Source organism: Pseudorasbora parva, chromosome 2 (assembly GCF_024679245.1).
Source record: "Pseudorasbora parva isolate DD20220531a chromosome 2, ASM2467924v1, whole genome shotgun sequence".
Taxonomy (NCBI): Eukaryota; Metazoa; Chordata; class Actinopteri; order Cypriniformes; family Gobionidae; genus Pseudorasbora; species Pseudorasbora parva.
In genome coordinates, this window is record NC_090173.1 from 62,441,863 (window position 1) to 62,468,516 (window position 26,654).

The 26,654-nt window shown below is 48.1% G+C and overlaps 41 non-coding genes across 41 annotated transcripts; 7 read left to right on the forward strand and 34 right to left on the reverse strand.

The window, feature by feature from the left end:
- Positions 1-36: 36 nt before the first annotated feature.
- On the reverse strand, positions 37-108 carry trnad-guc (transfer RNA aspartic acid (anticodon GUC)). The gene has a single exon. It is a non-coding gene; the product is annotated as a tRNA-Asp (tRNA).
- A 355-nt stretch (positions 109-463) lies between these two features.
- Positions 464-535, forward strand: trnag-ucc (transfer RNA glycine (anticodon UCC)). The gene has a single exon. It is a non-coding gene; the product is annotated as a tRNA-Gly (tRNA).
- A 110-nt stretch (positions 536-645) lies between these two features.
- Positions 646-717, reverse strand: trnad-guc (transfer RNA aspartic acid (anticodon GUC)). The gene has a single exon. It is a non-coding gene; the product is annotated as a tRNA-Asp (tRNA).
- Positions 718-1,243: 526 nt separating this feature from the next.
- Positions 1,244-1,315, reverse strand: trnad-guc (transfer RNA aspartic acid (anticodon GUC)). Its single transcript has one exon. It is a non-coding gene; the product is annotated as a tRNA-Asp (tRNA).
- Positions 1,316-1,842: 527 nt separating this feature from the next.
- Positions 1,843-1,914, reverse strand: trnad-guc (transfer RNA aspartic acid (anticodon GUC)). The gene has a single exon. It is a non-coding gene; the product is annotated as a tRNA-Asp (tRNA).
- A 537-nt stretch (positions 1,915-2,451) lies between these two features.
- On the reverse strand, positions 2,452-2,523 carry trnad-guc (transfer RNA aspartic acid (anticodon GUC)). The gene has a single exon. It is a non-coding gene; the product is annotated as a tRNA-Asp (tRNA).
- Positions 2,524-2,878: 355 nt separating this feature from the next.
- trnag-ucc (transfer RNA glycine (anticodon UCC)) lies at positions 2,879-2,950 on the forward strand. Its single transcript has one exon. It is a non-coding gene; the product is annotated as a tRNA-Gly (tRNA).
- A 110-nt stretch (positions 2,951-3,060) lies between these two features.
- trnad-guc (transfer RNA aspartic acid (anticodon GUC)) lies at positions 3,061-3,132 on the reverse strand. Its single transcript has one exon. It is a non-coding gene; the product is annotated as a tRNA-Asp (tRNA).
- A 526-nt stretch (positions 3,133-3,658) lies between these two features.
- On the reverse strand, positions 3,659-3,730 carry trnad-guc (transfer RNA aspartic acid (anticodon GUC)). The gene has a single exon. It is a non-coding gene; the product is annotated as a tRNA-Asp (tRNA).
- A 942-nt stretch (positions 3,731-4,672) lies between these two features.
- On the forward strand, positions 4,673-4,744 carry trnag-ucc (transfer RNA glycine (anticodon UCC)). Its single transcript has one exon. It is a non-coding gene; the product is annotated as a tRNA-Gly (tRNA).
- A 1,914-nt stretch (positions 4,745-6,658) lies between these two features.
- trnad-guc (transfer RNA aspartic acid (anticodon GUC)) lies at positions 6,659-6,730 on the reverse strand. The gene has a single exon. It is a non-coding gene; the product is annotated as a tRNA-Asp (tRNA).
- A 355-nt stretch (positions 6,731-7,085) lies between these two features.
- trnag-ucc (transfer RNA glycine (anticodon UCC)) lies at positions 7,086-7,157 on the forward strand. Its single transcript has one exon. It is a non-coding gene; the product is annotated as a tRNA-Gly (tRNA).
- Positions 7,158-7,681: 524 nt separating this feature from the next.
- trnad-guc (transfer RNA aspartic acid (anticodon GUC)) lies at positions 7,682-7,753 on the reverse strand. The gene has a single exon. It is a non-coding gene; the product is annotated as a tRNA-Asp (tRNA).
- Positions 7,754-8,108: 355 nt separating this feature from the next.
- On the forward strand, positions 8,109-8,180 carry trnag-ucc (transfer RNA glycine (anticodon UCC)). The gene has a single exon. It is a non-coding gene; the product is annotated as a tRNA-Gly (tRNA).
- A 110-nt stretch (positions 8,181-8,290) lies between these two features.
- Positions 8,291-8,362, reverse strand: trnad-guc (transfer RNA aspartic acid (anticodon GUC)). The gene has a single exon. It is a non-coding gene; the product is annotated as a tRNA-Asp (tRNA).
- A 941-nt stretch (positions 8,363-9,303) lies between these two features.
- Positions 9,304-9,375, forward strand: trnag-ucc (transfer RNA glycine (anticodon UCC)). Its single transcript has one exon. It is a non-coding gene; the product is annotated as a tRNA-Gly (tRNA).
- Positions 9,376-10,081: 706 nt separating this feature from the next.
- On the reverse strand, positions 10,082-10,153 carry trnad-guc (transfer RNA aspartic acid (anticodon GUC)). The gene has a single exon. It is a non-coding gene; the product is annotated as a tRNA-Asp (tRNA).
- A 1,125-nt stretch (positions 10,154-11,278) lies between these two features.
- trnad-guc (transfer RNA aspartic acid (anticodon GUC)) lies at positions 11,279-11,350 on the reverse strand. The gene has a single exon. It is a non-coding gene; the product is annotated as a tRNA-Asp (tRNA).
- Positions 11,351-12,486: 1,136 nt separating this feature from the next.
- On the reverse strand, positions 12,487-12,558 carry trnad-guc (transfer RNA aspartic acid (anticodon GUC)). Its single transcript has one exon. It is a non-coding gene; the product is annotated as a tRNA-Asp (tRNA).
- A 527-nt stretch (positions 12,559-13,085) lies between these two features.
- Positions 13,086-13,157, reverse strand: trnad-guc (transfer RNA aspartic acid (anticodon GUC)). The gene has a single exon. It is a non-coding gene; the product is annotated as a tRNA-Asp (tRNA).
- A 537-nt stretch (positions 13,158-13,694) lies between these two features.
- Positions 13,695-13,766, reverse strand: trnad-guc (transfer RNA aspartic acid (anticodon GUC)). Its single transcript has one exon. It is a non-coding gene; the product is annotated as a tRNA-Asp (tRNA).
- Positions 13,767-14,121: 355 nt separating this feature from the next.
- trnag-ucc (transfer RNA glycine (anticodon UCC)) lies at positions 14,122-14,193 on the forward strand. Its single transcript has one exon. It is a non-coding gene; the product is annotated as a tRNA-Gly (tRNA).
- A 110-nt stretch (positions 14,194-14,303) lies between these two features.
- trnad-guc (transfer RNA aspartic acid (anticodon GUC)) lies at positions 14,304-14,375 on the reverse strand. Its single transcript has one exon. It is a non-coding gene; the product is annotated as a tRNA-Asp (tRNA).
- Positions 14,376-14,901: 526 nt separating this feature from the next.
- Positions 14,902-14,973, reverse strand: trnad-guc (transfer RNA aspartic acid (anticodon GUC)). The gene has a single exon. It is a non-coding gene; the product is annotated as a tRNA-Asp (tRNA).
- Positions 14,974-15,510: 537 nt separating this feature from the next.
- On the reverse strand, positions 15,511-15,582 carry trnad-guc (transfer RNA aspartic acid (anticodon GUC)). The gene has a single exon. It is a non-coding gene; the product is annotated as a tRNA-Asp (tRNA).
- Positions 15,583-16,108: 526 nt separating this feature from the next.
- On the reverse strand, positions 16,109-16,180 carry trnad-guc (transfer RNA aspartic acid (anticodon GUC)). Its single transcript has one exon. It is a non-coding gene; the product is annotated as a tRNA-Asp (tRNA).
- A 1,125-nt stretch (positions 16,181-17,305) lies between these two features.
- On the reverse strand, positions 17,306-17,377 carry trnad-guc (transfer RNA aspartic acid (anticodon GUC)). The gene has a single exon. It is a non-coding gene; the product is annotated as a tRNA-Asp (tRNA).
- A 537-nt stretch (positions 17,378-17,914) lies between these two features.
- Positions 17,915-17,986, reverse strand: trnad-guc (transfer RNA aspartic acid (anticodon GUC)). The gene has a single exon. It is a non-coding gene; the product is annotated as a tRNA-Asp (tRNA).
- Positions 17,987-18,523: 537 nt separating this feature from the next.
- trnad-guc (transfer RNA aspartic acid (anticodon GUC)) lies at positions 18,524-18,595 on the reverse strand. The gene has a single exon. It is a non-coding gene; the product is annotated as a tRNA-Asp (tRNA).
- Positions 18,596-19,121: 526 nt separating this feature from the next.
- Positions 19,122-19,193, reverse strand: trnad-guc (transfer RNA aspartic acid (anticodon GUC)). Its single transcript has one exon. It is a non-coding gene; the product is annotated as a tRNA-Asp (tRNA).
- Positions 19,194-19,730: 537 nt separating this feature from the next.
- trnad-guc (transfer RNA aspartic acid (anticodon GUC)) lies at positions 19,731-19,802 on the reverse strand. Its single transcript has one exon. It is a non-coding gene; the product is annotated as a tRNA-Asp (tRNA).
- A 525-nt stretch (positions 19,803-20,327) lies between these two features.
- trnad-guc (transfer RNA aspartic acid (anticodon GUC)) lies at positions 20,328-20,399 on the reverse strand. The gene has a single exon. It is a non-coding gene; the product is annotated as a tRNA-Asp (tRNA).
- Positions 20,400-20,926: 527 nt separating this feature from the next.
- On the reverse strand, positions 20,927-20,998 carry trnad-guc (transfer RNA aspartic acid (anticodon GUC)). Its single transcript has one exon. It is a non-coding gene; the product is annotated as a tRNA-Asp (tRNA).
- A 526-nt stretch (positions 20,999-21,524) lies between these two features.
- On the reverse strand, positions 21,525-21,596 carry trnad-guc (transfer RNA aspartic acid (anticodon GUC)). Its single transcript has one exon. It is a non-coding gene; the product is annotated as a tRNA-Asp (tRNA).
- A 537-nt stretch (positions 21,597-22,133) lies between these two features.
- Positions 22,134-22,205, reverse strand: trnad-guc (transfer RNA aspartic acid (anticodon GUC)). Its single transcript has one exon. It is a non-coding gene; the product is annotated as a tRNA-Asp (tRNA).
- Positions 22,206-22,732: 527 nt separating this feature from the next.
- On the reverse strand, positions 22,733-22,804 carry trnad-guc (transfer RNA aspartic acid (anticodon GUC)). Its single transcript has one exon. It is a non-coding gene; the product is annotated as a tRNA-Asp (tRNA).
- A 527-nt stretch (positions 22,805-23,331) lies between these two features.
- trnad-guc (transfer RNA aspartic acid (anticodon GUC)) lies at positions 23,332-23,403 on the reverse strand. The gene has a single exon. It is a non-coding gene; the product is annotated as a tRNA-Asp (tRNA).
- A 526-nt stretch (positions 23,404-23,929) lies between these two features.
- On the reverse strand, positions 23,930-24,001 carry trnad-guc (transfer RNA aspartic acid (anticodon GUC)). Its single transcript has one exon. It is a non-coding gene; the product is annotated as a tRNA-Asp (tRNA).
- A 537-nt stretch (positions 24,002-24,538) lies between these two features.
- trnad-guc (transfer RNA aspartic acid (anticodon GUC)) lies at positions 24,539-24,610 on the reverse strand. Its single transcript has one exon. It is a non-coding gene; the product is annotated as a tRNA-Asp (tRNA).
- A 526-nt stretch (positions 24,611-25,136) lies between these two features.
- trnad-guc (transfer RNA aspartic acid (anticodon GUC)) lies at positions 25,137-25,208 on the reverse strand. Its single transcript has one exon. It is a non-coding gene; the product is annotated as a tRNA-Asp (tRNA).
- A 1,125-nt stretch (positions 25,209-26,333) lies between these two features.
- trnad-guc (transfer RNA aspartic acid (anticodon GUC)) lies at positions 26,334-26,405 on the reverse strand. The gene has a single exon. It is a non-coding gene; the product is annotated as a tRNA-Asp (tRNA).
- Between the last annotated feature and the right edge of the window lie 249 nt (positions 26,406-26,654).

Below are 26,654 nucleotides of genomic sequence, written 5' to 3' on the forward strand. Positions count from 1 at the left end.
TTGAACGGGTCTTTGGGCAGCAGTAAAGAATTAGACCTCCCCGTCGGGGAATCGAACCCCGGTCTTCCGCGTGACAGGCGGAGATACTGTCCACTATACTAACGAGGAGTTGCGGAAGGCTGGCGTCGCACCCGATCAGCGCAACTGCTGCTCGCCGCAAACAGGCTTCCCATTTGCAGGTACGGCCTCATGAGTCATATCGCTTCACAGAAGCAAAGAGAAGCCAACAGAACATGTAATATATAATTAAATATAAAGTGTCTGTATAAATTGAGGAATGTCACTGAATTAGAGAGCTTGTTTTTTAATGAAGAGATTTGTAGGTAGAGTCCATAGGTTAATGCATTTTTTTCAGTTGCGAGTCCAAACAGACAGAGTTTCAGTTCCTCTGCACACAGTCACTGATAATGTGTTGGGAGCATTGACCGCGTAAGGTGGCGTTCAGCAAACAAGCAAAATGCCTGCGTTGGTGGTATAGTGGTGAGCATAGCTGCCTTCCAAGCAGTTGACCCGGGTTCGATTCCCGGCCAACGCAATTCTTTTGCTCAAAACTGTCGCCCGGGGCCCCTGGCCAGCTCTTTGTGTCACTTGTAAATGGAGCAATAACTTTTGAATGGGTCTTTGGGCAGCAGTAAAGGACTAGACCTCCCCGTCGGGGAATCGAACCCCGGTCTTCCGCGTGACAGGCGGAGATACTGTCCACTATACTAACGAGGAGTTGCGGAAGGAGGCGTCGCACCCGATCAGCGCAACTGCTGCTCGTCGCAAACAGGCTTCCCATTTGCAGGTACGGCCTCATGAGTCATATCGCTTCAAAGAAGCCAACAGAACATCTATTATATAAATAAATATGAAGTGTCTGTATAAATTGTGGAATGTCACTGAATTAGAGAGCTTGTTTTTCAATGAAGAGATTGGTAGGTAGAGTCCATAGGTTAATGCATTTTTTTCAGTTGCGAGTCCAAACAGACAGAGTTTCAGTTCCTCTGCACACAGTCGCTGAAAATGTGTTGGGAGCATTGACCGCCTAAGGTGGCGTTCAGCAAACAAGCAAAATGCCTGCGTTGGTGGTATAGTGGTGAGCATAGCTGCCTTCCAAGCAGTTGACCCGGGTTCGATTCCCGACCAACGCAATTCTTTTGCTCAAAACTGTCGCCCGGGGCCCCTGGCCAGCTCTTTGTGTCACTTGTAAATGGAGCAATAACTTTTGAATGGGTCTTTGGGCAGCAGTAAAGGACTAGACCTCCCCGTCGGGGAATCGAACCCCGGTCTTCCGCGTGACAGGCGGAGATACTGTCCACTATACTAACGAGGAGTTGCAGAAGGCTGGCGTCGCACCCGATCAGCGCAACTGCTGCTCGCCGCAAACATCCTTCCCAATTGCAGGTACGGCCTCATGAGTCATATCGCTTCAAAGAAGCCAACAGAACATCTATTATATAAATAAATATGAAGTGTCTGTATAAATTGTGGAATGTCACTGAATTAGAGAGCTTCTTTTTCAATGAAGAAATTGGTAGGTAGAGTCCATAGGTTAATGCATTTTTTTCAGTTGCGAGTCCAAACAGACAGAGTTTCAGTTCCTCTGCACACAGTCGCTGAAAATGTTTTGGGAGCATTGACCGCCTAAGGTGGCGTTCAGCAAACAAGCAAAATGCCTGCGATGGTGGTGTAGTGGTGACCATAGCTGCCTTCCAAGCAGTTGACCCGGGTTCGATTCCTGGCCAACGCAATTCTTTTGCTCAAAACTGTCGCCCGGGGCCCCTGGCCAGCTCTTTGTGTCACTTGTAAATGGAGCAATAACTTTTGAACGGGTCTTTGGGCAGCAGTAAAGAATTAGACCTCCCCGTCGGGGAATCGAACCCCGGTCTTCCGCGTGACAGGCGGAGATACTGTCCACTATACTAACGAGGAGTTGCGGAAGGCTGGCGTCGCACCCGATCAGCGCAACTGCTGCTCGCCGCAAACAGGCTTCCCATTTGCAGGTACGGCCTCATGAGTCATATCGCTTCACAGAAGCAAAGAGAAGCCAACAGAACATGTAATATATAATTAAATATAAAGTGTCTGTATAAATTGAGGAATGTCACTGAATTAGAGAGCTTGTTTTTCAATGAAGAGATTTGTAGGTCAGGTCCATAGGTTAATGCATTTTTTTCAGTTGCTGGTCCAAACAGACAGAGTTTCAGTTCCTCTGCACACAGTCACTGATAATGTGTTGGGAGCATTGACCGCGTAAGGTGGCGTTCAGCAAACAAGCAAAATGCCTGCGATGGTGGTATAGTGGTGACCATAGCTGCCTTCCAAGCAGTTGACCCGGGTTCGATTCCTGGCCAACGCAATTCTTTTGCTCAAAACTGTCGCCCGGGGCCCCTGGCCAGCTCTTTGTGTCACTTGTAAATGGAGCAATAACTTTTGAACGGGTCTTTGGGCAGCAGTAAAGAATTAGACCTCCCCGTCGGGGAATCGAACCCCGGTCTTCCGCGTGACAGGCGGAGATACTGTCCACTATACTAACGAGGAGTTGCGGAAGGCTGGCGTCGCACCCGATCAGCGCAACTGCTGCTCGCCGCAAACAGGCTTCCCATTTGCAGGTACGGCCTCATGAGTCATATCGCTTCACAGAAGCAAAGAGAAGCCAACAGAACATGTAATGTATAATTAAATATAAAGTGTCTGTATAAATTGAGGAATGTCACTGAATTAGAGAGCTTGTTTTTCAATGAAGAGATTTGTAGGTCAGGTCCATAGGTTAATGCATTTTTTTCAGTTGCTGGTCCAAACAGACAGAGTTTCAGTTCCTCTGCACACAGTCACTGATAATGTGTTGGGAGCATTGGCCGCGTAAGGTGGCGTTCAGCAAACAAGCAAAATGCCTGCGTTGGTGGTATAGTGGTGAGCATAGCTGCCTTCCAAGCAGTTGACCCGGGTTCGATTCCCGGCCAACGCAATTCTTTTGCTCAAAACTGTCGCCCGGGGCCCCTGGCCAGCTCTTTGTGTCACTTGTAAATGGAGCAATAACTTTTGAATGGGTCTTTGGGCAGCAGTAAAGGACTAGACCTCCCCGTCGGGGAATCGAACCCCGGTCTTCCGCGTGACAGGCGGAGATACTGTCCACTATACTAACGAGGAGTTGCGGAAGGAGGCGTCGCACCCGATCAGCACAACTGCTGCTCGTCGCAAACAGGCTTCCCATTTGCAGGTACGGCCTCATGAGTCATATCGCTTCAAAGAAGCCAACAGAACATCTATTATATAAATAAATATGAAGTGTCTGTATAAATTGTGGAATGTCACTGAATTAGAGAGCTTGTTTTTCAATGAAGAGATTGGTAGGTAGAGTCCATAGGTTAATGCATTTTTTTCAGTTGCGAGTCCAAACAGACAGAGTTTCAGTTCCTCTGCACACAGTCGCTGAAAATGTGTTGGGAGCATTGACGGCCTAAGGTGGCGTTCAGCAAACAAGCAAAATGCCTGCGTTGGTGGTATAGTGGTGAGCATAGCTGCCTTCCAAGCAGTTGACCCGGGTTCGATTCCCGACCAACGCAATTCTTTTGCTCAAAACTGTCGCCCGGGGCCCCTGGCCAGCTCTTTGTGTCACTTGTAAATGGAGCAATAACTTTTGAATGGGTCTTTGGGCAGCAGTAAAGGACTAGACCTCCCCGTCGGGGAATCGAACCCCGGTCTTCCGCGTGACAGGCGGAGATACTGTCCACTATACTAACGAGGAGTTGCAGAAGGCTGGCGTCGCACCCGATCAGCGCAACTGCTGCTCGCCGCAAACATCCTTCCCATTTGCAGGTACGGCCTCATGAGTCATATCGCTTCAAAGAAGCCAACAGAACATCTATTATATAAATAAATATAAAGTGTCTGTATAAATTGAGGAATGTCACTGAATTAGGGAGCTTGTTTTTCAATGAAGAGATTGGTAGGTCAGGTCCATAGGTTAATGCATTTTTTTCAGTTGCTGGTCCAAACAAACAGAGTTTCAGTTCCTCTGCACACAGTCACTGATAATGTGTTGGGAGCATTGACCGCGTAAGGTGGCGTTCAGCAAACAAGCAAAATGCCTGCGTTGGTGGTATAGTGGTGAGCATAGCTGCCTTCCAAGCGGTTGACCCGGGTTCGATTCCCGGCCAACGCAATTCTTTTGCTCAAAAATGTCTCCCGGGACCATGGCCAGCTCTTTGTGTCACTTGTAGCTGGAGCAATAACTTTTGAATGGGTCTTTGGGCAGCAGTAAAGAATTAGACCTCCCCGTCGGGGAATCAAACCCCGGTCTTCCACGTGACAGGCGGAGATACTGTCCACTATACTAACGAGGAGTTGCGGAAGGAGGCGTCGCACCCGATCAGCGCAACTGCTGCTCGTCGCAAACAGGCTTCCCATTTGCAGGTACGGCCTCATGAGTCATATCGCTTCAAAGAAGCCAACAGAACATCTATTATATAAATAAATATGAAGTGTCTGTATAAATTGTGGAATGTCACTGAATTAGAGAGCTTGTTTTTCAATGAAGAGATTGGTAGGTAGAGTCCATAGGTTAATGCATTTTTTTCAGTTGCGAGTCCAAACAGACAGAGTTTCAGTTCCTCTGCACACAGTCGCTGAAAATGTGTTGGGAGCATTGACCGCGTAAGGTGGCGTTCAGCAAACAAGCAAAATGCCTGCGTTGGTGGTATAGTGGTGAGCATAGCTGCCTTCCAAGCAGTTGACCCGGGTTCGATTCCCGGCCAACGCAATTCTTTTGCTCAAAAATGTCTCCCGGGACCCTGGCCAGCTCTTTGTGTCACTTGTAGCTGGAGCAATAACTTTTGAATGGGTCTTTGGGCAGCAGTAAAGAATTAGACCTCCCCGTCGGGGAATCGAACCCCGGTCTTCCACATGACAGGCGGAGATACTGTCCACTATACTAACGAGGAGTTGCGGAAGGAGGCGTCGCACCCGATCAGCGCAACTGCTGCTCGTCGCAAACAGGCTTCCCATTTGCAGGTACGGCCTCATGAGTCATATCGCTTCAAAGAAGCCAACAGAACATCTATTATATAAATAAATATGAAGTGTCTGTATAAATTGTGGAATGTCACTGAATTAGAGAGCTTGTTTTTCAATGAAGAGATTGGTAGGTAGAGTCCATAGGTTAATGCATTTTTTTCAGTTGCGAGTCCAAACAGACAGAGTTTCAGTTCCTCTGCACACAGTCGCTGATAATGTGTTGGGAGCATTGACCGCCTAAGGTGGCGTTCAGCAAACAAGCAAAATGCCTGCGTTGGTGGTATAGTGGTGAGCATAGCTGCCTTCCAAGCAGTTGACCCGGGTTTGATTCCCGGCCAACACAATTCTTTTGCTCAAAACTGTCGCCCGGGGCCCCTGGCCAGCTCTTTGTGTTACTTGTAAATGGAGCAATAACTTTTGAATGGGTCTTTGGGCAGCAGTAAAGGACTAGACCTCCCCGTCGGGGAATCGAACCCCGGTCTTACGCGTGACAGGCGGAGATACTGTCCACTATACTAACGAGGAGTTGCAGAAGGCTGGCGTCGCACCCGATCAGCGCAACTGCTGCTCGCCGCAAACATCCTTCCCATTTGCAGGTACGGCCTCATGAGTCATATCGCTTCAAAGAAGCCAACAGAACATCTATTATATAAATAAATATGAAGTGTCTGTATAAATTGTGGAATGTCACTGAATTAGAGAGCTTGTTTTTCAATGAAGAGATTGGTAGGTAGAGTCCATAGGTTAATGCATTTTTTTCAGTTGCGAGTCCAAACAGACAGAGTTTCAGTTCCTCTGCACACAGTCGCTGAAAATGTGTTGGGAGCATTGACCGCCTAAGGTGGCGTTCAGAAAACAAGCAAAATGCCTGCGTTGGTGGTATAGTGGTGAGCATAGCTGCCTTCCGAGCAGTTGACCAGGGTTCGATTCCCGGCCAACGCAATTCTTTTGCTCAAAAATGTCTCCCGGGACCCTGGCCAACTCTTTGTGTCACTTGTAGCTGGAGCAATAACTTTTGAATGGGTCTTTGGGCAGCAGTAAAGAATTAGACCTCCCCGTCGGGGAATCGAACCTCGGTCTTCCGCGTGACAGGCGGAGATACTGTCCACTATACTAACGAGGAGTTGCAGAAGGCTGGCGTCGCACCCGATCAGCGCAACTGCTGCTCGCCGCAAACATCCTTCCCAATTGCAGGTACGGCCTCATGAGTCATATCGCTTCACAGAAGCAAAGAGAAGCCAACAGAACATGTAATATATAATTAAATATAAAGTGTCTGTATAAATTGAGGAATGTCACTGAATTAGAGAGCTTGTTTTTCAATGAAGAGATTTGTAGGTCAGGTCCATAGGTTAATGCATTTTTTTCAGTTGCTGGTCCAAACAGACAGAGTTTCAGTTCCTCTGCACACAGTCACTGATAATGTGTTGGGAGCATTGACCGCGTAAGGTGGCGTTCAGCAAACAAGCAAAATGCCTGCGATGGTGGTATAGTGGTGACCATAGCTGCCTTCCAAGCAGTTGACCCGGGTTCGATTCCTGGCCAACGCAATTCTTTTGCTCAAAACTGTCGCCCGGGGCCCCTGGCCAGCTCTTTGTGTCACTTGTAAATGGAGCAATAACTTTTGAACGGGTCTTTGGGCAGCAGTAAAGAATTAGACCTCCCCGTCGGGGAATCGAACCCCGGTCTTCCGCGTGACAGGCGGAGATACTGTCCACTATACTAACGAGGAGTTGCGGAAGGCTGGCGTCGCACCCGATCAGCGCAACTGCTGCTCGCCGCAAACAGGCTTCCCATTTGCAGGTACGGCCTCATGAGTCATATCGCTTCACAGAAGCAAAGAGAAGCCAACAGAACATGTAATATATAATTAAATATAAAGTGTCTGTATAAATTGAGGAATGTCACTGAATTAGAGAGCTTGTTTTTCAATGAAGAGATTTGTAGGTCAGGTCCATAGGTTAATGCATTTTTTTCAGTTGCTGGTCCAAACAGACAGAGTTTCAGTTCCTCTGCACACAGTCACTGATAATGTGTTGGGAGCATTGACCGCGTAAGGTGGCGTTCAGCAAACAAGCAAAATGCCTGCGTTGGTGGTATAGTGGTGAGCATAGCTGCCTTCCAAGCAGTTGACCCGGGTTCGATTCCCGGCCAACGCAATTCTTTTGCTCAAAACTGTCGCCCGGGGCCCCTGGCCAGCTCTTTGTGTCACTTGTAAATGGAGCAATAACTTTTGAATGGGTCTTTGGGCAGCAGTAAAGGACTAGACCTCCCCGTCGGGGAATCGAATATAAAGTGTCTGTATAAATTGAGGAATGTCACTGAATTAGAGAGCTTGTTTTTCAATGAAGAGATTTGTAGGTCAGGTCCATAGGTTAATGCATTTTTTTCAGTTGCTGGTCCAAACAGACAGAGTTTCAGTTCCTCTGCACACAGTCACTGATAATGTGTTGGGAGCATTGACCGCGTAAGGTGGCGTTCAGCAAACAAGCAAAATGCCTGCGATGGTGGTATAGTGGTGACCATAGCTGCCTTCCAAGCAGTTGACCCGGGTTCGATTCCTGGCCAACGCATTTCTTTTGCTCAAAACTGTCGCCCGGGGCCCCTGGCCAGCTCTTTGTGTCACTTGTAAATGGAGCAATAACTTTTGAACGGGTCTTTGGGCAGCAGTAAAGAATTAGACCTCCCCGTCGGGGAATCGAACCCCGGTCTTCCGCGTGACAGGCGGAGATACTGTCCACTATACTAACGAGGAGTTGCGGAAGGCTGGCGTCGCACCCGATCAGCGCAACTGCTGCTCGCCGCAAACAGGCTTCCCATTTGCAGGTACGGCCTCATGAGTCATATCGCTTCACAGAAGCAAAGAGAAGCCAACAGAACATGTAATATATAATTAAATATAAAGTGTCTGTATAAATTGAGGAATGTCACTGAATTAGAGAGCTTGTTTTTCAATGAAGAGATTTGTAGGTCAGGTCCATAGGTTAATGCATTTTTTTCAGTTGCTGGTCCAAACAGACAGAGTTTCAGTTCCTCTGCACACAGTCACTGATAATGTGTTGGGAGCATTGACCGCGTAAGGTGGCGTTCAGCAAACAAGCAAAATGCCTGCGTTGGTGGTATAGTGGTGAGCATAGCTGCCTTCCAAGCAGTTGACCCGGGTTCGATTCCCGGCCAACGCAATTCTTTTGCTCAAAACTGTCGCCCGGGGCCCCTGGCCAGCTCTTTGTGTCACTTGTAAATGGAGCAATAACTTTTGAATGGGTCTTTGGGCAGCAGTAAAGGACTAAACCTCCCCGTCGGGGAATCGAACCCCGGTCTTCCGCGTGACAGGCGGAGATACTGTCCACTATACTAACGAGGAGTTGCGGAAGGAGGCGTCGCACCCGATCAGCGCAACTGCTGCTCGTCGCAAACATCCTTCCCATTTGCAGGTACGGCCTCATGAGTCATATCGCTTCAAAGAAGCCAACAGAACATCTATTATATAAATAAATATAAAGTGTCTGTATAAATTGAGGAATGTCACTGAATTAGGGAGCTTGTTTTTCAATGAAGAGATTGGTAGGTCAGGTCCATAGGTTAATGCATTTTTTTCAGTTGCTGGTCCAAACAAACAGAGTTTCAGTTCCTCTGCACACAGTCACTGATAATGTGTTGGGAGCATTGACCGCGTAAGGTGGCGTTCAGCAAACAAGCAAAATGCCTGCGTTGGTGGTATAGTGGTGAGCATAGCTGCCTTCCAAGCGGTTGACCCGGGTTCGATTCCCGGCCAACGCAATTCTTTTGCTCAAAAATGTCTCCCGGGACCATGGCCAGCTCTTTGTGTCACTTGTAGCTGGAGCAATAACTTTTGAATGGGTCTTTGGGCAGCAGTAAAGAATTAGACCTCCCCGTCGGGGAATCAAACCCCGGTCTTCCACGTGACAGGCGGAGATACTGTCCACTATACTAACGAGGAGTTGCGGAAGGAGGCGTCGCACCCGATCAGCGCAACTGCTGCTCGTCGCAAACAGGCTTCCCATTTGCAGGTACGGCCTCATGAGTCATATCGCTTCAAAGAAGCCAACAGAACATCTATTATATAAATAAATATGAAGTGTCTGTATAAATTGTGGAATGTCACTGAATTAGAGAGCTTGTTTTTCAATGAAGAGATTGGTAGGTAGAGTCCATAGGTTAATGCATTTTTTTCAGTTGCGAGTCCAAACAGACAGAGTTTCAGTTCCTCTGCACACAGTCGCTGAAAATGTGTTGGGAGCATTGACCGCGTAAGGTGGCGTTCAGCAAACAAGCAAAATGCCTGCGTTGGTGGTATAGTGGTGAGCATAGCTGCCTTCCAAGCAGTTGACCCGGGTTCGATTCCCGGCCAACGCAATTCTTTTGCTCAAAAATGTCTCCCGGGACCCTGGCCAGCTCTTTGTGTCACTTGTAGCTGGAGCAATAACTTTTGAATGGGTCTTTGGGCAGCAGTAAAGAATTAGACCTCCCCGTCGGGGAATCGAACCCCGGTCTTCCACATGACAGGCGGAGATACTGTCCACTATACTAACGAGGAGTTGCGGAAGGAGGCGTCGCACCCGATCAGCGCAACTGCTGCTCGTCGCAAACAGGCTTCCCATTTGCAGGTACGGCCTCATGAGTCATATCGCTTCAAAGAAGCCAACAGAACATCTATTATATAAATAAATATGAAGTGTCTGTATAAATTGTGGAATGTCACTGAATTAGAGAGCTTGTTTTTCAATGAAGAGATTGGTAGGTAGAGTCCATAGGTTAATGCATTTTTTTCAGTTGCGAGTCCAAACAGACAGAGTTTCAGTTCCTCTGCACACAGTCACTGATAATGTGTTGGGAGCATTGGCCGCGTAAGGTGGCGTTCAGCAAACAAGCAAAATGCCTGCGTTGGTGGTATAGTGGTGAGCATAGCTGCCTTCCAAGAAGTTGACCCGGGTTCGATTCCAACCAACGCAATTCTTTTGCTCAAAACTGTCGCCCGGGGCCCCTGGCCAGCTCTTTGTGTCACTTGTAAATGGAGCAATAACTTTTGAATGGGTCTTTGGGCAGCAGTAAAGGACTAGACCTCCCCGTCGGGGAATCGAACCCCGGTCTTCCGCGTGACAGGCGGAGATACTGTCCACTATACTAACGAGGAGTTGCGGAAGGAGGCGTCGCACCCGATCAGCGCAACTGCTGCTCGTCGCAAACAGGCTTCCCATTTGCAGGTACGGCCTCATGAGTCATATCGCTTCAAAGAAGCCAACAGAACATCTATTATATAAATAAATATGAAGTGTCTGTATAAATTGTGGAATGTCACTGAATTAGAGAGCTTGTTTTTCAATGAAGAGATTGGTAGGTAGAGTCCATAGGTTAATGCATTTTTTTCAGTTGCGAGTCCAAACAGACAGAGTTTCAGTTCCTCTGCACACAGTCGCTGAAAATGTGTTGGGAGCATTGACCGCCTAAGGTGGCGTTCAGCAAACAAGCAAAATGCCTGCGTTGGTGGTATAGTGGTGAGCATAGCTGCCTTCCAAGCAGTTGACCCGGGTTCGATTCCCGACCAACGCAATTCTTTTGCTCAAAACTGTCGCCCGGGGCCCCTGGCCAGCTCTTTGTGTCACTTGTAAATGGAGCAATAACTTTTGAATGGGTCTTTGGGCAGCAGTAAAGGACTAGACCTCCCCGTCGGGGAATCGAACCCCGGTCTTCCGCATGACAGGCGGAGATACTGTCCACTATACTAACGAGGAGTTGCAGAAGGCTGGCGTCGCACCCGATCAGCGCAACTGCTGCTCGCCGCAAACATCCTTCCCAATTGCAGGTACGGCCTCATGAGTCATATCGCTTCAAAGAAGCCAACAGAACATCTATTATATAAATAAATATGAAGTGTCTGTATAAATTGTGGAATGTCACTGAATTAGAGAGCTTCTTTTTCAATGAAGAGATTGGTAGGTAGAGTCCATAGGTTAATGCATTTTTTTCAGTTGCGAGTCCAAACAGACAGAGTTTCAGTTCCTCTGCACACAGTCGCTGAAAATGTTTTGGGAGCATTGACCGCCTAAGGTGGCGTTCAGCAAACAAGCAAAATGCCTGCGATGGTGGTATAGTGGTGACCATAGCTGCCTTCCAAGCAGTTGACCCGGGTTCGATTCCTGGCCAACGCAATTCTTTTGCTCAAAACTGTCGCCCGGGGCCCCTGGCCAGCTCTTTGTGTCACTTGTAAATGGAGCAATAACTTTTGAACGGGTCTTTGGGCAGCAGTAAAGAATTAGACCTCCCCGTCGGGGAATCGAACCCCGGTCTTCCGCGTGACAGGCGGAGATACTGTCCACTATACTAACGAGGAGTTGCGGAAGGCTGGCGTCGCACCCGATCAGCGCAACTGCTGCTCGCCGCAAACAGGCTTCCCATTTGCAGGTACGGCCTCATGAGTCATATCGCTTCACAGAAGCAAAGAGAAGCCAACAGAACATGTAATATATAATTAAATATAAAGTGTCTGTATAAATTGAGGAATGTCACTGAATTAGAGAGCTTGTTTTTCAATGAAGAGATTTGTAGGTCAGGTCCATAGGTTAATGCATTTTTTTCAGTTGCTGGTCCAAACAGACAGAGTTTCAGTTCCTCTGCACACAGTCACTGATAATGTGTTGGGAGCATTGACCGCGTAAGGTGGCGTTCAGCAAACAAGCAAAATGCCTGCGATGGTGGTATAGTGGTGACCATAGCTGCCTTCCAAGCAGTTGACCCGGGTTCGATTCCTGGCCAACGCAATTCTTTTGCTCAAAACTGTCGCCCGGGGCCCCTGGCCAGCTCTTTGTGTCACTTGTAAATGGAGCAATAACTTTTGAACGGGTCTTTGGGCAGCAGTAAAGAATTAGACCTCCCTGTCGGGGAATCGAACCCCGGTCTTCCGCGTGACAGGCGGAGATACTGTCCACTATACTAACGAGGAGTTGCGGAAGGCTGGCGTCGCACCCGATCAGCGCAACTGCTGCTCGTCGCAAACAGGCTTCCCATTTGCAGGTACGGCCTCATGAGTCATATCGCTTCAAAGAAGCCAACAGAACATCTATTATATAAATAAATATGAAGTGTCTGTATAAATTGTGGAATGTCACTGAATTAGAGAGCTTGTTTTTCAATGAAGAGATTGGTAGGTAGAGTCCATAGGTTAATGCATTTTTTTCAGTTGCGAGTCCAAACAGACAGAGTTTCAGTTCCTCTGCACACAGTCGCTGAAAATGTGTTGGGAGCATTGACCGCCTAAGGTGGCGTTCAGCAAACAAGCAAAATGCCTGCGTTGGTGGTATAGTGGTGAGCATAGCTGCCTTCCAAGCAGTTGACCCGGGTTCGATTCCCGACCAATGCAATTCTTTTGCTCAAAACTGTCGCCCGGGGCCCCTGGCCAGCTCTTTGTGTCACTTGTAAATGGAGCAATAACTTTTGAATGGGTCTTTGTGCAGCAGTAAAGGACTAGACCTCCCCGTCGGGGAATCGAACCCCGGTCTTCCGCGTGACAGGCGGAGATACTGTCCACTATACTAACGAGGAGTTGCAGAAGGCTGGCGTCGCACCCGATCAGCGCAACTGCTGCTCGCCGCAAACATCCTTCCCAATTGCAGGTACGGCCTCATGAGTCATATCGCTTCAAAGAAGCCAACAGAACATCTATTATATAAATAAATATGAAGTGTCTGTATAAATTGTGGAATGTCACTGAATTAGAGAGCTTCTTTTTCAATGAAGAAATTGGTAGGTAGAGTCCATAGGTTAATGCATTTTTTTCAGTTGCGAGTCCAAACAGACAGAGTTTCAGTTCCTCTGCACACAGTCGCTGAAAATGTTTTGGGAGCATTGACCGCCTAAGGTGGCGTTCAGCAAACAAGCAAAATGCCTGCGATGGTGGTATAGTGGTGACCATAGCTGCCTTCCAAGCAGTTGACCCGGGTTCGATTCCTGGCCAACGCAATTCTTTTGCTCAAAACTGTCGCCCGGGGCCCCTGGCCAGCTCTTTGTGTCACTTGTAAATGGAGCAATAACTTTTGAACGGGTCTTTGGGCAGCAGTAAAGAATTAGACCTCCCCGTCGGGGAATCGAACCCCGGTCTTCCGCGTGACAGGCGGAGATACTGTCCACTATACTAACGAGGAGTTGCGGAAGGCTGGCGTCGCACCCGATCAGCGCAACTGCTGCTCGCCGCAAACAGGCTTCCCATTTGCAGGTACGGCCTCATGAGTCATATCGCTTCACAGAAGCAAAGAGAAGCCAACAGAACATGTAATATATAATTAAATATAAAGTGTCTGTATAAATTGAGGAATGTCACTGAATTAGAGAGCTTGTTTTTCAATGAAGAGATTTGTAGGTCAGGTCCATAGGTTAATGCATTTTTTTCAGTTGCTGGTCCAAACAGACAGAGTTTCAGTTCCTCTGCACACAGTCACTGATAATGTGTTGGGAGCATTGACCGCGTAAGGTGGCGTTCAGCAAACAAGCAAAATGCCTGCGATGGTGGTATAGTGGTGACCATAGCTGCCTTCCAAGCAGTTGACCCGGGTTCGATTCCTGGCCAACGCAATTCTTTTGCTCAAAACTGTCGCCCGGGGCCCCTGGCCAGCTCTTTGTGTCACTTGTAAATGGAGCAATAACTTTTGAACGGGTCTTTGGGCAGCAGTAAAGAATTAGACCTCCCCGTCGGGGAATCGAACCCCGGTCTTCCGCGTGACAGGCGGAGATACTGTCCACTATACTAACGAGGAGTTGCGGAAGGCTGGCGTCGCACCCGATCAGCGCAACTGCTGCTCGCCGCAAACAGGCTTCCCATTTGCAGGTACGGCCTCATGAGTCATATCGCTTCACAGAAGCAAAGAGAAGCCAACAGAACATGTAATATATAATTAAATATAAAGTGTCTGTATAAATTGAGGAATGCCACTGAATTAGAGAGCTTGTTTTTCAATGAAGAGATTTGTAGGTCAGGTCCATAGGTTAATGCATTTTTTTCAGTTGCTGGTCCAAACAGACAGAGTTTCAGTTCCTCTGCACACAGTCACTGATAATGTGTTGGGAGCATTGACCGCGTAAGGTGGCGTTCAGCAAACAAGCAAAATGCCTGCGTTGGTGGTATAGTGGTGAGCATAGCTGCCTTCCAAGCAGTTGACCCGGGTTCGATTCCCGGCCAACGCAATTCTTTTGCTCAAAACTGTCGCCCGGGGCCCCTGGCCAGCTCTTTGTGTCACTTGTAAATGGAGCAATAACTTTTGAATGGGTCTTTGGGCAGCAGTAAAGGACTAGACCTCCCCGTCGGGGAATCGAACCCCGGTCTTCCGCGTGACAGGCGGAGATACTGTCCACTATACTAACGAGGAGTTGCGGAAGGAGGCGTCGCACCCGATCAGCGCAACTGCTGCTCGTCGCAAACAGGCTTCCCATTTGCAGGTACGGCCTCATGAGTCATATCGCTTCAAAGAAGCCAACAGAACATCTATTATATAAATAAATATGAAGTGTCTGTATAAATTGTGGAATGTCACTGAATTAGAGAGCTTGTTTTTCAATGAAGAGATTGGTAGGTAGAGTCCATAGGTTAATGCATTTTTTTCAGTTGCGAGTCCAAACAGACAGAGTTTCAGTTCCTCTGCACACAGTCGCTGAAAATGTGTTGGGAGCATTGACCGCCTAAGGTGGCGTTCAGCAAACAAGCAAAATGCCTGCGTTGGTGGTATAGTGGTGAGCATAGCTGCCTTCCAAGCAGTTGACCCGGGTTCGATTCCCGACCAACGCAATTCTTTTGCTCAAAACTGTCGCCCGGGGCCCCTGGCCAGCTCTTTGTGTCACTTGTAAATGGAGCAATAACTTTTGAATGGGTCTTTGGGCAGCAGTAAAGTACTAGACCTCCCCGTCGGGGAATCGAACCCCGGTCTTCCGCGTGACAGGCGGAGATACTGTCCACTATACTAACGAGGAGTTGCAGAAGGCTGGCGTCGCACCCGATCAGCGCAACTGCTGCTCGCCGCAAACATCCTTCCCAATTGCAGGTACGGCCTCATGAGTCATATCGCTTCAAAGAAGCAAAGAGAAGCCAACAGAACATGTAATATATAATTAAATATAAAGTGTCTGTATAAATTGAGGAATGTCACTGAATTAGAGAGCTTGTTTTTCAATGAAGAGATTGGTAGGTAGAGTCCATAGGTTAATGCATTTTTTTCAGTTGCGAGTCCAAACAGACAGAGTTTCAGTTCCTCTGCACACAGTCACTGATAATGTGTTGGGAGCATTGACCGCGTAAGGTGGCGTTGGGCAAACAAGCAAAATGCCTGCGTTGGTGGTATAGTGGTGAGCATAGCTGCCTTCCAAGAAGTTGACCCGGGTTCGATTCCCGACCAACGCAATTCTTTTGCTCAAAACTGTCGCCCGGGGCCCCTGGCCAGCTCTTTGTGTCACTTGTAAATGGAGCAATAACTTTTGAATGGGTCTTTGGGCAGCAGTAAAGGACTAGACCTCCCCGTCGGGGAATCGAACCCCGGTCTTCCGCGTGACAGGCGGAGATACTGTCCACTATACTAACGAGGAGTTGCAGAAGGCTGGCGTCGCACCCGATCAGCGCAACTGCTGCTCGCCGCAAACAGGCTTCCCATTTGCAGGTACGGCCTCATGAGTCATATCGCTTCAAAGAAGCCAACAGAACATCTATTATATAAATAAATATGAAGTGTCTGTATAAATTGTGGAATGTCACTGAATTAGAGAGCTTGTTTTTCAATGAAGAGATTGGTAGGTAGAGTCCATAGGTTAATGCATTTTTTTCAGTTGCGAGTCCAAACAGACAGAGTTTCAGTTCCTCTGCACACAGTCACTGATAATGTGTTGGGAGCATTGGCCGCGTAAGGTGGCGTTCAGCAAACAAGCAAAATGCCTGCGTTGGTGGTATAGTGGTGAGCATAGCTGCCTTCCAAGAAGTTGACCCGGGTTCGATTCCAACCAACGCAATTCTTTTGCTCAAAACTGTCGCCCGGGGCCCCTGGCCAGCTCTTTGTGTCACTTGTAAATGGAGCAATAACTTTTGAATGGGTCTTTGGGCAGCAGTAAAGGACTAGACCTCCCCGTCGGGGAATCGAACCCCGGTCTTCCGCGTGACAGGCGGAGATACTGTCCACTATACTAACGAGGAGTTGCGGAAGGAGGCGTCGCACCCGATCAGCGCAACTGCTGCTCGTCGCAAACAGGCTTCCCATTTGCAGGTACGGCCTCATGAGTCATATCGCTTCAAAGAAGCCAACAGAACATCTATTATATAAATAAATATGAAGTGTCTGTATAAATTGTGGAATGTCACTGAATTAGAGAGCTTGTTTTTCAATGAAGAGATTGGTAGGTAGAGTCCATAGGTTAATGCATTTTTTTCAGTTGCGAGTCCAAACAGACAGAGTTTCAGTTCCTCTGCACACAGTCGCTGAAAATGTGTTGGGAGCATTGACCGCCTAAGGTGGCGTTCAGCAAACAAGCAAAATGCCTGCGTTGGTGGTATAGTGGTGAGCATAGCTGCCTTCCAAGCAGTTGACCCGGGTTCGATTCCCGACCAACGCAATTCTTTTGCTCAAAACTGTCGCCCGGGGCCCCTGGCCAGCTCTTTGTGTCACTTGTAAATGGAGCAATAACTTTTGAATGGGTCTTTGGGCAGCAGTAAAGGACTAGACCTCCCCGTCGGGGAATCGAACCCCGGTCTTCCGCATGACAGGCGGAGATACTGTCCACTATACTAACGAGGAGTTGCAGAAGGCTGGCGTCGCACCCGATCAGCGCAACTGCTGCTCGCCGCAAACATCCTTCCCAATTGCAGGTACGGCCTTATGAGTCATATCGCTTCAAAGAAGCCAACAGAACATCTATTATATAAATAAATATGAAGTGTCTGTATAAATTGTGGAATGTCACTGAATTAGAGAGCTTCTTTTTCAATGAAGAGATTGGTAGGTAGAGTCCATAGGTTAATGCATTTTTTTCAGTTGCGAGTCCAAACAGACAGAGTTTCAGTTCCTCTGCACACAGTCGCTGAAAATGTTTTGGGAGCATTGACCGCCTAAGGTGGCGTTCAGCAAACAAGCAAAATGCCTGCGATGGTGGTATAGTGGTGACCATAGCTGCCTTCCAAGCAGTTGACCCGGGTTCGATTCCTGGCCAACGCAATTCTTTTGCTCAAAACTGTCGCCCGGGGCCCCTGGCCAGCTCTTTGTGTCACTTGTAAATGGAGCAATAACTTTTGAACGGGTCTTTGGGCAGCAGTAAAGAATTAGACCTCCCCGTCGGGGAATCGAACCCCGGTCTTCCGCGTGACAGGCGGAGATACTGTCCACTATACTAACGAGGAGTTGCGGAAGGCTGGCGTCGCACCCGATCAGCGCAACTGCTGCTCGCCGCAAACAGGCTTCCCATTTGCAGGTACGGCCTCATGAGTCATATCGCTTCACAGAAGCAAAGAGAAGCCAACAGAACATGTAATATATAATTAAATATAAAGTGTCTGTATAAATTGAGGAATGTCACTGAATTAGAGAGCTTGTTTTTCAATGAAGAGATTTGTAGGTCAGGTCCATAGGTTAATGCATTTTTTTCAGTTGCTGGTCCAAACAGACAGAGTTTCAGTTCCTCTGCACACAGTCACTGATAATGTGTTGGGAGCATTGACCGCGTAAGGTGGCGTTCAGCAAACAAGCAAAATGCCTGCGATGGTGGTATAGTGGTGACCATAGCTGCCTTCCAAGCAGTTGACCCGGGTTCGATTCCTGGCCAACGCAATTCTTTTGCTCAAAACTGTCGCCCGGGGCCCCTGGCCAGCTCTTTGTGTCACTTGTAAATGGAGCAATAACTTTTGAACGGGTCTTTGGGCAGCAGTAAAGAATTAGACCTCCCCGTCGGGGAATCGAACCCCGGTCTTCCGCGTGACAGGCGGAGATACTGTCCACTATACTAACGAGGAGTTGCGGAAGGCTGGCGTCGCACCCGATCAGCGCAACTGCTGCTCGCCGCAAACAGGCTTCCCATTTGCAGGTACGGCCTCATGAGTCATATCGCTTCACAGAAGCAAAGAGAAGCCAACAGAACATGTAATATATAATTAAATATAAAGTGTCTGTATAAATTGAGGAATGTCACTGAATTAGAGAGCTTGTTTTTCAATGAAGAGATTTGTAGGTCAGGTCCATAGGTTAATGCATTTTTTTCAGTTGCTGGTCCAAACAGACAGAGTTTCAGTTCCTCTGCACACAGTCACTGATAATGTGTTGGGAGCATTGACCGCGTAAGGTGGCGTTCAGCAAACAAGCAAAATGCCTGCGTTGGTGGTATAGTGGTGAGCATAGCTGCCTTCCAAGCAGTTGACCCGGGTTCGATTCCCGGCCAATGCAATTCTTTTGCTCAAAACTGTCGCCCGGGGCCCCTGGCCAGCTCTTTGTGTCACTTGTAAATGGAGCAATAACTTTTGAATGGGTCTTTGGGCAGCAGTAAAGGACTAGACCTCCCCGTCGGGGAATCGAACCCCGGTCTTCCGCGTGACAGGCGGAGATACTGTCCACTATACTAACGAGGAGTTGCGGAAGGAGGCGTCGCACCCGATCAGCGCAACTGCTGCTCGTCGCAAACAGGCTTCCCATTTGCAGGTACGGCCTCATGAGTCATATCGCTTCAAAGAAGCCAACAGAACATCTATTATATAAATAAATATGAAGTGTCTGTATAAATTGTGGAATGTCACTGAATTAGAGAGCTTGTTTTTCAATGAAGAGATTGGTAGGTAGAGTCCATAGGTTAATGCATTTTTTTCAGTTGCGAGTCCAAACAGACAGAGTTTCAGTTCCTCTGCACACAGTCGCTGAAAATGTGTTGGGAGCATTGACCGCCTAAGGTGGCGTTCAGCAAACAAGCAAAATGCCTGCGTTGGTGGTATAGTGGTGAGCATAGCTGCCTTCCAAGCAGTTGACCCGGGTTCGATTCCCGACCAACGCAATTCTTTTGCTCAAAACTGTCGCCCGGGGCCCCTGGCCAGCTCTTTGTGTCACTTGTAAATGGAGCAATAACTTTTGAATGGGTCTTTGGGCAGCAGTAAAGTACTAGACCTCCCCGTCGGGGAATCGAACCCCGGTCTTCCGCGTGACAGGCGGAGATACTGTCCACTATACTAACGAGGAGTTGCAGAAGGCTGGCGTCGCACCCGATCAGCGCAACTGCTGCTCGCCGCAAACATCCTTCCCAATTGCAGGTACGGCCTCATGAGTCATATCGCTTCAAAGAAGCAAAGAGAAGCCAACAGAACATGTAATATATAATTAAATATAAAGTGTCTGTATAAATTGAGGAATGTCACTGAATTAGAGAGCTTGTTTTTCAATGAAGAGATTGGTAGGTAGAGTCCATAGGTTAATGCATTTTTTTCAGTTGCGAGTCCAAACAGACAGAGTTTCAGTTCCTCTGCACACAGTCACTGATAATGTGTTGGGAGCATTGACCGCGTAAGGTGGCGTTGGGCAAACAAGCAAAACGCCTGCGTTGGTGGTATAGTGGTGAGCATAGCTGCCTTCCAAGAAGTTGACCCGGGTTCGATTCCCGACCAACGCAATTCTTTTGCTCAAAACTGTCGCCCGGGGCCCCTGGCCAGCTCTTTGTGTCACTTGTAAATGGAGCAATAACTTTTGAATGGGTCTTTGGGCAGCAGTAAAGGACTAGACCTCCCCGTCGGGGAATCGAACCCCGGTCTTCCGCGTGACAGGCGGAGATACTGTCCACTATACTAACGAGGAGTTGCAGAAGGCTGGCGTCGCACCCGATCAGCGCAACTGCTGCTCGTCGCAAACAGGCTTCCCATTTGCAGGTACGGCCTCATGAGTCATATCGCTTCAAAGAAGCCAACAGAACATCTATTATATAAATAAATATGAAGTGTCTGTATAAATTGTGGAATGTCACTGAATTAGAGAGCTTGTTTTTCAATGAAGAGATTGGTAGGTAGAGTCCATAGGTTAATGCATTTTTTTCAGTTGCGAGTCCAAACAGACAGTTTCAGTTCCTCTGCACACAGTCGCTGAAAATGTGTTGGGAGCATTGACCGCCTAAGGTGGCGTTCAGCAAACAAGCAAAATGCCTGCGTTGGTGGTATAGTGGTGAGCATAGCTGCCTTCCAAGCAGTTGACCCGGGTTCGATTCCCGACCAACGCAATTCTTTTGCTCAAAACTGTCGCCCGGGGCCCCTGGCCAGCTCTTTGTGTCACTTGTAAATGGAGCAATAACTTTTGAATGGGTCTTTGGGCAGCAGTAAAGGACTAGACCTCCCCGTCGGGGAATCGAACCCCGGTCTTCCGCGTGACAGGCGGAGATACTGTCCACTATACTAACGAGGAGTTGCAGAAGGCTGGCGTCGCACCCGATCAGCGCAACTGCAGCTCGCCGCAAACATCCTTCCCAATTGCAGGTACGGCCTCATGAGTCATATCGCTTCAAAGAAGCCAACAGAACATCTATTATATAAATAAATATGAAGTGTCTGTATAAATTGTGGAATGTCACTGAATTAGAGAGCTTCTTTTTCAATGAAGAGATTGGTAGGTAGAGTCCATAGGTTAATGCATTTTTTTCAGTTGCGAGTCCAAACAGACAGAGTTTCAGTTCCTCTGCACACAGTCGCTGAAAATGTTTTGGGAGCATTGACCGCCTAAGGTGGCGTTCAGCAAACAAGCAAAATGCCTGCGATGGTGGTATAGTGGTGACCATAGCTGCCTTCCAAGCAGTTGACCCGGGTTCGATTCCTGGCCAACGCAATTCTTTTGCTCAAAACTGTCGCCCGGGGCCCCTGGCCAGCTCTTTGTGTCACTTGTAAATGGAGCAATAACTTTTGAACGGGTCTTTGGGCAGCAGTAAAGAATTAGACCTCCCCGTCGGGGAATCGAACCCCGGTCTTCCGCGTGACAGGCGGAGATACTGTCCACTATACTAACGAGGAGTTGCGGAAGGAGGCGTCGCACCCGATCAGCGCAACTGCTGCTCGTCGCAAACAGGCTTCCCATTTGCAGGTACGGCCTCATGAGTCATATCGCTTCAAAGAAGCCAACAGAACATCTATTATATAAATAAATATGAAGTGTCTGTATAAATTGTGGAATGTCACTGAATTAGAGAGCTTGTTTTTCAATGAAGAGATTGGTAGGTAGAGTCCATAGGTTAATGCATTTTTTTCAGTTGCGAGTCCAAACAGACAGAGTTTCAGTTCCTCTGCACACAGTCGCTGAAAATGTGTTGGGAGCATTGACCGCCTAAGGTGGCGTTCAGCAAACAAGCAAAATGCCTGCGTTGGTGGTATAGTGGTGAGCATAGCTGCCTTCCAAGCAGTTGACCCGGGTTCGATTCCCGACCAACGCAATTCTTTTGCTCAAAACTGTCGCCCGGGGCCCCTGGCCAGCTCTTTGTGTCACTTGTAAATGGAGCAATAACTTTTGAATGGGTCTTTGGGCAGCAGTAAAGTACTAGACCTCCCCGTCGGGGAATCGAACCCCGGTCTTCCGCGTGACAGGCGGAGATACTGTCCACTATACTAACGAGGAGTTGCAGAAGGCTGGCGTCGCACCCGATCAGCGCAACTGCTGCTCGCCGCAAACATCCTTCCCAATTGCAGGTACGGCCTCATGAGTCATATCGCTTCAAAGAAGCAAAGAGAAGCCAACAGAACATGTAATATATAATTAAATATAAAGTGTCTGTATAAATTGAGGAATGTCACTGAATTAGAGAGCTTGTTTTTCAATGAAGAGATTGGTAGGTAGAGTCCATAGGTTAATGCATTTTTTTCAGTTGCGAGTCCAAACAGACAGAGTTTCAGTTCCTCTGCACACAGTCACTGATAATGTGTTGGGAGCATTGACCGCGTAAGGTGGCGTTGGGCAAACAAGCAAAACGCCTGCGTTGGTGGTATAGTGGTGAGCATAGCTGCCTTCCAAGAAGTTGACCCGGGTTCGATTCCCGACCAACGCAATTCTTTTGCTCAAAACTGTCGCCCGGGGCCCCTGGCCAGCTCTTTGTGTCACTTGTAAATGGAGCAATAACTTTTGAATGGGTCTTTGGGCAGCAGTAAAGGACTAGACCTCCCCGTCGGGGAATCGAACCCCGGTCTTCCGCGTGACAGGCGGAGATACTGTCCACTATACTAACGAGGAGTTGCAGAAGGCTGGCGTCGCACCCGATCAGCGCAACTGCTGCTCGTCGCAAACAGGCTTCCCATTTGCAGGTACGGCCTCATGAGTCATATCGCTTCAAAGAAGCCAACAGAACATCTATTATATAAATAAATATGAAGTGTCTGTATAAATTGTGGAATGTCACTGAATTAGAGAGCTTGTTTTTCAATGAAGAGATTGGTAGGTAGAGTCCATAGGTTAATGCATTTTTTTCAGTTGCGAGTCCAAACAGACAGAGTTTCAGTTCCTCTGCACACAGTCGCTGAAAATGTGTTGGGAGCATTGACCGCCTAAGGTGGCGTTCAGCAAACAAGCAAAATGCCTGCGTTGGTGGTATAGTGGTGAGCATAGCTGCCTTCCAAGCAGTTGACCCGGGTTCGATTCCCGACCAACGCAATTCTTTTGCTCAAAACTGTCGCCCGGGGCCCCTGGCCAGCTCTTTGTGTCACTTGTAAATGGAGCAATAACTTTTGAATGGGTCTTTGGGCAGCAGTAAAGGACTAGACCTCCCCGTCGGGGAATCGAACCCCGGTCTTCCGCGTGACAGGCGGAGATACTGTCCACTATACTAACGAGGAGTTGCAGAAGGCTGGCGTCGCACCCGATCAGCGCAACTGCAGCTCGCCGCAAACATCCTTCCCAATTGCAGGTACGGCCTCATGAGTCATATCGCTTCAAAGAAGCCAACAGAACATCTATTATATAAATAAATATGAAGTGTCTGTATAAATTGTGGAATGTCACTGAATTAGAGAGCTTCTTTTTCAATGAAGAGATTGGTAGGTAGAGTCCATAGGTTAATGCATTTTTTTCAGTTGCGAGTCCAAACAGACAGAGTTTCAGTTCCTCTGCACACAGTCGCTGAAAATGTTTTGGGAGCATTGACCGCCTAAGGTGGCGTTCAGCAAACAAGCAAAATGCCTGCGATGGTGGTATAGTGGTGACCATAGCTGCCTTCCAAGCAGTTAACCCGGGTTCGATTCCTGGCCAACGCAATTCTTTTGCTCAAAACTGTCGCCCGGGGCCCCTGGCCAGCTCTTTGTGTCACTTGTAAATGGAGCAATAACTTTTGAACGGGTCTTTGGGCAGCAGTAAAGAATTAGACCTCCCCGTCGGGGAATCGAACCCCGGTCTTCCGCGTGACAGGCGGAGATACTGTCCACTATACTAACGAGGAGTTGCGGAAGGAGGCGTCGCACCCGATCAGCGCAACTGCTGCTCGTCGCAAACAGGCTTCCCATTTGCAGGTACGGCCTCATGAGTCATATCGCTTCAAAGAAGCCAACAGAACATCTATTATATAAATAAATATGAAGTGTCTGTATAAATTGTGGAATGTCACTGAATTAGAGAGCTTGTTTTTCAATGAAGAGATTGGTAGGTAGAGTCCATAGGTTAATGCATTTTTTTCAGTTGCGAGTCCAAACAGACAGAGTTTCAGTTCCTCTGCACACAGTCGCTGAAAATGTGTTGGGAGCATTGACCGCCTAAGGTGGCGTTCAGCAAACAAGCAAAATGCCTGCGTTGGTGGTATAGTGGTGAGCATAGCTGCCTTCCAAGCAGTTGACCCGGGTTCGATTCCCGACCAACGCAATTCTTTTGCTCAAAACTGTCGCCCGGGGCCCCTGGCCAGCTCTTTGTGTCACTTGTAAATGGAGCAATAACTTTTGAATGGGTCTTTGGGCAGCAGTAAAGTACTAGACCTCCCCGTCGGGGAATCGAACCCCGGTCTTCCGCGTGACAGGCGGAGATACTGTCCACTATACTAACGAGGAGTTGCAGAAGGCTGGCGTCGCACCCGATCAGCGCAACTGCTGCTCGCCGCAAACATCCTTCCCAATTGCAGGTACGGCCTCATGAGTCATATCGCTTCAAAGAAGCAAAGAGAAGCCAACAGAACATGTAATATATAATTAAATATAAAGTGTCTGTATAAATTGAGGAATGTCACTGAATTAGAGAGCTTGTTTTTCAATGAAGAGATTGGTAGGTAGAGTCCATAGGTTAATGCATTTTTTTCAGTTGCGAGTCCAAACAGACAGAGTTTCAGTTCCTCTGCACACAGTCACTGATAATGTGTTGGGAGCATTGACCGCGTAAGGTGGCGTTGGGCAAACAAGCAAAATGCCTGCGTTGGTGGTATAGTGGTGAGCATAGCTGCCTTCCAAGAAGTTGACCCGTGTTCGATTCCCGACCAACGCAATTCTTTTGCTCAAAACTGTCGCCCGGGGCCCCTGGCCAGCTCTTTGTGTCACTTGTAAATGGAGCAATAACTTTTGAATGGGTCTTTGGGCAGCAGTAAAGGACTAGACCTCCCCGTCGGGGAATCGAACCCCGGTCTTCCGCGTGACAGGCGGAGATACTGTCCACTATACTAACGAGGAGTTGCAGAAGGCTGGCGTCGCACCCGATCAGCGCAACTGCTGCTCGCCGCAAACAGGCTTCCCATTTGCAGGTACGGCCTCATGAGTCATATCGCTTCAAAGAAGCCAACAGAACATCTATTATATAAATAAATATGAAGTGTCTGTATAAATTGTGGAATGTCACTGAATTAGAGAGCTTGTTTTTCAATGAAGAGATTGGTAGGTAGAGTCCATAGGTTAATGCATTTTTTTCAGTTGCGAGTCCAAACAGACAGAGTTTCAGTTCCTCTGCACACAGTCACTGATAATGTGTTGGGAGCATTGGCCGCGTAAGGTGGCGTTCAGCAAACAAGCAAAATGCCTGCGTTGGTGGTATAGTGGTGAGCATAGCTGCCTTCCAAGAAGTTGACCCGGGTTCGATTCCAACCAACGCAATTCTTTTGCTCAAAACTGTCGCCCGGGGCCCCTGGCCAGCTCTTTGTGTCACTTGTAAATGGAGCAATAACTTTTGAATGGGTCTTTGGGCAGCAGTAAAGGACTAGACCTCCCCGTCGGGGAATCGAACCCCGGTCTTCCGCGTGACAGGCGGAGATACTGTCCACTATACTAACGAGGAGTTGCGGAAGGAGGCGTCGCACCCGATCAGCGCAACTGCTGCTCGTCGCAAACAGGCTTCCCATTTGCAGGTACGGCCTCATGAGTCATATCGCTTCAAAGAAGCCAACAGAACATCTATTATATAAATAAATATGAAGTGTCTGTATAAATTGTGGAATGTCACTGAATTAGAGAGCTTGTTTTTCAATGAAGAGATTGGTAGGTAGAGTCCATAGGTTAATGCATTTTTTTCAGTTGCGAGTCCAAACAGACAGAGTTTCAGTTCCTCTGCACACAGTCGCTGAAAATGTGTTGGGAGCATTGACCGCCTAAGGTGGCGTTCAGCAAACAAGCAAAATGCCTGCGTTGGTGGTATAGTGGTGAGCATAGCTGCCTTCCAAGCAGTTGACCCGGGTTCGATTCCCGACCAACGCAATTCTTTTGCTCAAAACTGTCGCCCGGGGCCCCTGGCCAGCTCTTTGTGTCACTTGTAAATGGAGCAATAACTTTTGAATGGGTCTTTGGGCAGCAGTAAAGGACTAGACCTCCCCGTCGGGGAATCGAACCCCGGTCTTCCGCATGACAGGCGGAGATACTGTCCACTATACTAACGAGGAGTTGCAGAAGGCTGGCGTCGCACCCGATCAGCGCAACTGCTGCTCGCCGCAAACATCCTTCCCAATTGCAGGTACGGCCTCATGAGTCATATCGCTTCAAAGAAGCCAACAGAACATCTATTATATAAATAAATATGAAGTGTCTGTATAAATTGTGGAATGTCACTGAATTAGAGAGCTTCTTTTTCAATGAAGAGATTGGTAGGTAGAGTCCATAGGTTAATGCATTTTTTTCAGTTGCGAGTCCAAACAGACAGAGTTTCAGTTCCTCTGCACACAGTCGCTGAAAATGTTTTGGGAGCATTGACCGCCTAAGGTGGCGTTCAGCAAACAAGCAAAATGCCTGCGATGGTGGTATAGTGGTGACCATAGCTGCCTTCCAAGCAGTTGACCCGGGTTCGATTCCTGGCCAACGCAATTCTTTTGCTCAAAACTGTCGCCCGGGGCCCCTGGCCAGCTCTTTGTGTCACTTGTAAATGGAGCAATAACTTTTGAACGGGTCTTTGGGCAGCAGTAAAGAATTAGACCTCCCCGTCGGGGAATCGAACCCCGGTCTTCCGCGTGACAGGCGGAGATACTGTCCACTATACTAACGAGGAGTTGCGGAAGGCTGGCGTCGCACCCGATCAGCGCAACTGCTGCTCGCCGCAAACAGGCTTCCCATTTGCAGGTACGGCCTCATGAGTCATATCGCTTCACAGAAGCAAAGAGAAGCCAACAGAACATGTAATATATAATTAAATATAAAGTGTCTGTATAAATTGAGGAATGTCACTGAATTAGAGAGCTTGTTTTTCAATGAAGAGATTTGTAGGTCAGGTCCATAGGTTAATGCATTTTTTTCAGTT